Raw genomic sequence first — 6250 nt, 5'->3', positions numbered from 1 at the left:
ATTAAAATTTAATACACATGTAGTAAACTACCTTTTGCCAAGAATCCAGGATTCAATACAGCCTATACCTATATAAAATATTAAAATTTAATACAAATGTAGATTTTAGTAGTTAATATGAAAGAGTGAAATAGTAAAATACCTTTTTCCAATTGTAAAGGGTAAGAAGGTAATATCAGTTGTAAAATAAAAAAGAAAATAATGTAAATTCATTGGTCAAAGGGTAAGAAGGTAAACTCAATTGTAGAAGGGTAAAGTAAAAGGGTAAAGTCAACTAGCCCAAACCAATTAAGGTTAATCACAAGAAAAAATTCCAAATAGTAAAAACTATATATATATATATATATATATATATATATATATATATATATATATATATATATGTATATATACTAGGAATAGGATTAGAAGAAATATTGAAGTAAAAGGGTAAAATGGTAAACTGACATGTAAAGAAGAAAATAAGTTTCTGACATATGCGCTTTCTCACATTTACCCATTCTTCATTTGGGTTGAAGTCCATAGGTTTCATTAGACTGAAAGCAAAAACACATATTAAGTTTAAAATCAACTATAATTTGAGATAGAAGTATATGGATGATACATAGAGGAAATAGAAAAAATAGAAAGTACCTTTTAGAAAGTATTTTATCACAAATAGGGCAAGCTGCATCGTTGCTTACTATCTTACTAGAATCTTCGTGTAATTTACTACAACCTATAATTTGAAGTGGCCTTTTCACCAAGTAAAAATATGTACGAATATTCAAAAACATGACTTATAGTAGATTTGTAGAAAAAGAGTAGTCCAGAAGTAGTAGATTTATTTTATACCCCATTTCATATAATCCGTTGATCTTCTCTCTATAAGTGTTATCTACAACCTGTAAATGATAAAAATAAGCCAAGATAACAATGTTAAAAGTTAAAACCAAATGGCACATATGAAGAAAAACTAAAATCATCGATTAAATTATAACTGAGACATCCCCAAAATCACGGCCAGAAAAGACCGGTTTGTTTATGCTTTGTCTAAAAATCAGAGTAACATTTTAAATAAAAGTGTTGCGGAATTTGTCCCAAAACAATAATATGATAAAGATTTATCAAAAGCATTTCCATAGAAATGTATTTCATTAAAAGACTCGGGATGTCATGTTCGTACAGATCAAAAGCATAAACAGTACAATACAAGCCTTACTACATTATTTCATATCTACAGGCCTATATCCGTAATCCCTCGTCCAAACATCATATATATGCTCAAGCGCCACTCCCTGTAATACATAAAACTGAGTGGGTCAGGCTTGGGAGCCTGGTGAGCACATAGGGTTTTCAACCCACAATAAATAGTTTATTAATTTCATCAATCAACAATAACCCGATTACCCGTTCCCGTTATCCTCACTTTACGTCCCTAAACACCTATCATAAGGGACCTAGCCTAAGGATCATCATCGGGACGGACACTACTACTAAGGGGATTCCTCAGCAATAAATGTCCTAATAGGCAACCATGTGGGGGATGGAGTACATCTGGTGAGCACACAGTTCAAATAAACACACAGTTCAAATAAACACCTACAGGTTGCGAGCCTGCTAGTGTTCCACTGGACTGTCTAGAATAGTCCGTGGTCGTCATCTATACTCCGCTAGATGACTGGATCATCAATAACATCTATAACGAGGCCTCTCATTATTTTATTTTGTCACACAGCAACTATTACATCTACTCATGTTTTACCCAACACATTTTGTAGATATAAAATACATATACAGTTTAAATCTTTGAAAACATGTATAAAACGTTCATCCAGCATAGATAGCAAGTATTCAGATAATATGCACAAATAGCACGTAATTTATATTAAATACTTCATATCTATGTGTAAGTTGAAAGTAAATATGCACTCACCTGAAAAGGTGGTGATTCCGAACTCAGACAGCGCTTCGCTTCTTAAAAAGAATTTTCTTCGACGAAACCTAGTATTATTACCACTAGAGTTTAGTTTATTATTCGTCGAGACTAATTAATAGTCTAGCTATTATTATTATTATTATATAAGCGTCAAAAAAATACTTATATAACCCATAATAATAGCCCAAGTATTTATTATAAGTTCCTAATAACGTTACTATAATTAAATAAAAGCTATATTAAAAATAGCGTAGGCGTAGCTCACTTACAGCGGGTTTTATAGAAAACCGGGCTTTGCTTGGAGCAGCGTTCCCGAGCCGAAAAGCTCTTCTTCTCGGAGCCTTCGAGCACTCCGGGGCTTCCGCCTCGTGCTAGGGAGGTTCCCTAGGCTTTTCGGGGGATTTCGGGGCTAGAGAGAGGTTCTAGAGAGAGAGAGAGAGTAAAGAGAAGAAAGAATGGGAAAGGTGTGAAGAAAATGAGGGTGGGAGAGGTGGTATTTATAGGGTGAAATGTGGCTGAACTTGGTGCCACATGTCACCATCTGGTGGCAAGCCTTGGGGAGAAAGCAATGGCCAAGATTGTGCCACATCACCCATTTTCGCACATCACACTTCCGACTTCTAAAATCCGTAACTTTCACATACGAGCTCCGTTTTTGACGTTCTTTATATCCACGCGTAGGTAATAATAAGATCTACAACTTTCATTTTGACACCGTCAGCCAATTCTCGATCGATCTTAAATTTAACAGTACAAGGAGATTATACTGTTAAACGTCTGCGTAAAATTAATAACTTCTACATACGGACTCTGTTTTTGTCTGTCTTTTTACCGTTGATTTCCTATTAATGAGATCTTCAACTCTCATTTACGTTGCGTAAGCCAAAAACCGCTCGAACTAAAATTCGAGTTTCAGGCCGTGCACTGCTAAGCCGAATCTTAGAAAAATCATAACTTCTTCATACGAAGTCAGATTTGGGCGTTCTTTTTATCGATGTTCTTAGTTTAACATATTCTACGACTTTTGTTTAGATTGATAAGGCTAAAAAGTCTTCTATCGCAAATTAACTATTTACGTCTCCCGGTGTCGTGCCGGTTTTGCCGTAAAACTTCGGCGGGCCATAACTTCTTCGTTATAGCTCGGATTTCGGCATTCTTTATATGTACGGAAACCTTGAGACGTATTCTACAACTTTATGTAGAGATATCAGGATTATCTCACACTTTAATTTTGACGCTCATTTTTATTCTTTATTAATTATACATTTATAATTAAATAATAAACACATAAACACACATAATTCACATAATACTCAAATATTTTATATTTATTACTTCAAAAAGAGTTACAATAGTTGACCTAGACTATTACATTGACAAAAATGCTTAGCCCTGAAAACCCGGGCGTTACAATTCTCTCCCCCTTAGGATGATTCCGTCCCGGAATCATGCATCAGCAAACAGATGTGGATAGCGACTCATCATGTCATCCTCTGTTTCCCAAGTGAGATTCGGCCCATTCGAATGTTTCCATCGGACTAGCACCAAGTTGACCATCTTGCGTCGTAGCTTCTTAGTCTTACGGTCAATAATTGCCTCAGGCTCTTCGATCAGCCTTTTATTCTCATCCATCCTTAATTCCGAGATTGGAATTATGTCGGGAACATCTCCCATGAATTTCCTCAAATAACACACATGGAAGGTGTTATGAATACCATTGAGTTCTTCGGGCAATTCCAGCTTGTAAGCTTGGTTCCCAATCTTCTGAAGAACTTTGAACGGTCCAATAAACCTTGGACTCAACTTTCCTCGTTTCCCAAATCGTATAAGTCCCTTCCACGGTGAGACTTTAAGTAAAACGGAATCCCCAACTTCGAAGGTTATCGGTCGTCTTTTCTTGTCAGCATAGCTCTTCTGACGATCCTGAGCTGCTAACATTCTTTCCCTAATCACCTTCAATTTCTCAGCAGTCTCATGGACTATCTCGGGGCCCATAAACTGCTTCTCTCCGGCTTCAAGCCAACAAGACGGCGTACGACACTTTTGTCCATACAAGGCCTGATAAGGTGCCATCTTGATGCTCGAGTGAAAACTATTGTTGTAGGAAAATTCTACCAGAGGTAAGTGCTCGTCCCAATTCCCTTGGAATTCGAGGGTACATGCTCTCAACATATCTTCCAGCGTCTGAATCGTTCTTTCGCTCTGACCATCAGTTTGCGGATGGTAAGCAGTACTCAAACACAACTTTGTACCCAACTTCTCTTGTAGACTCCTCCAAAACCTTGACGTGAAACGACTATCACGATCTGACACAATCGTAAGAGGGACACCGTGAAGTCTTACAATTTCCTTCACGTAAGCGTTTGCGAGCTTATCCATAGACCACTTCTCGTTGGCGGCTATGAAGTGTGCACTCTTGGTGAAACGATCCACGACTACCCAAATCATGTCGTGTCCGTTCTTCGTTCTGGGCAGTTTAGTCACAAAATCCATGGTGATGTCTTCCCATTTACCCATGGGTACAGGTAAAGGTTCTAAACTCCCATAAGGTTTCTGATGTTGTGCCTTAACCCTCGCGCATGTTACGCACTCGGCCACATACTTCGCAACATCGAGCTTCATCGTCGGCCACCAGTAGTAGGGTTTTAGGTCCCTATACATTTTAGTGCTACCGGGATGAATCGAGTACATGCTCTTGTGTGCTTCTTCCATTAGAAGATCTCTTATTCCTCCCATCTTAGGTACCCAGATTCGATCTTGGAATACCTTCAGTCCTCGACTGTTTGTACCGAACACTAACGTTTTTCCCAAACGTTCTTCCTTTCGGTCATTCTTTTCTAAGGCTTCTTCTTGAGCTTTCCTAATACTTTCCACAATCGTCGAGACGACTTCAATTCTTAACGCTCTTGGCCTTTTTCTTTCAAGATTGACTTTCCGACTGAGAGCATCAGCAACAATATTTGCTTTACCTGGGTGGTAAAGTATCTCACAGTCGTAGTCCTTGAGAAGCTCTAGCCAGCGTCGTTGCCTCATGTTCAACTCCTTCTGATTAAAGAGATACTGGAGACTCTTATGATCAGTGAAGAGCTTACACTTCGTGCCATAGAGGTAATGCCTCCATATCTTTAAGGCAAATACTACCGCTGCCAACTCCAGATCATGAGTGGGGTAGTTCTTTTCGTGCTCTTTCAATTGTCGAGATGCGTATGCTATCACCTTTTCTCTTTGGGTCAGAACACAACCCAACCCGACTCCAGATGCATCACTATAAACCGCGAAATCTTCAACTCCATCGGGTAGAGAAAGTATCGGTGCTTCACATAACTTCTTCTTTAGCTTCTCGAACGCCTCATCGTGTTTCTCACTCCATGTATACGTAGCTCCTTTATGGGTCAAAGCTGTTAATGGAGCAGCTATCGAAGAAAAGCCTTGGATAAATCGTCGGTAATATCCGGCTAATCCTAGAAAGCTTCGAACCTCTGTGGGACTCTTCGGACGTTCCCACTTCATTATAGCCTCGATCTTGGCGGGGTCAACCATTATTCCTTCTTGGTTAACAACATGACCCAAGAATTGGACTTCCCGTATCCAGAAGTCGCATTTGGAGAACTTCGCAAAAAGCTTCTCCTTCTTTAACACCTCCAACACTTCTCGTAGATGCTTGCCATGCTCCTCCTGGCTTTTCGAGTAAATAAGAATGTCGTTGATGAACACTATCACAGATTTATCGAGGAATGGTTTACAGACCCTATTCATCAAATCCATGAATGCTGCGGGAGCATTGGTTAGTCCGAATGACATAACCAAGAACTCGTAGTGTCCATATCTTGTTCTGAATGCAGTCTTCTCAATATCCTGCTCTCTCACCTTCAGCTGATGATATCCTGACCTAAGATCGATCTTTGAGAAGTAGCTCGAACCTTGCAGCTGATCGAATAGGTCATCAATCCTCGGCAATGGATACTTGTTCTTCACCGTTGCCTTATTCAGCTCTCGGTAGTCTATGCACATCCTCATGCTTCCGTCCTTCTTCTTCACGAATAACACCGGAGCTCCCCAGGGTGATGAACTAGGTCGAATGAATCCGCTGTCCAACAACTCCTGAAGTTGTGTCATGAGCTCCTTCATCTCCGTCGGTGCTAATCGGTAAGGTGGCTTTGCTATCGGTGTTGTTCCTGGTAACAAGTCTATACGAAACTCCACTTGTCTATCAGGTGGTAATCCGGGAAGATCTTCGGGAAAGACTTCCGGATAATCGCACACAACCGGTATATTCTGCACCTCTTTCTTTTCTTTCTTAGCATCGATTACGAATGCCAAGTATGATGCACA

This window comes from Lactuca sativa, chromosome 1 (assembly GCF_002870075.4).
Source record: "Lactuca sativa cultivar Salinas chromosome 1, Lsat_Salinas_v11, whole genome shotgun sequence".
Taxonomy (NCBI): Eukaryota; Viridiplantae; Streptophyta; class Magnoliopsida; order Asterales; family Asteraceae; genus Lactuca; species Lactuca sativa.
Note: the sequence above shows the minus strand (reverse complement) of the source record.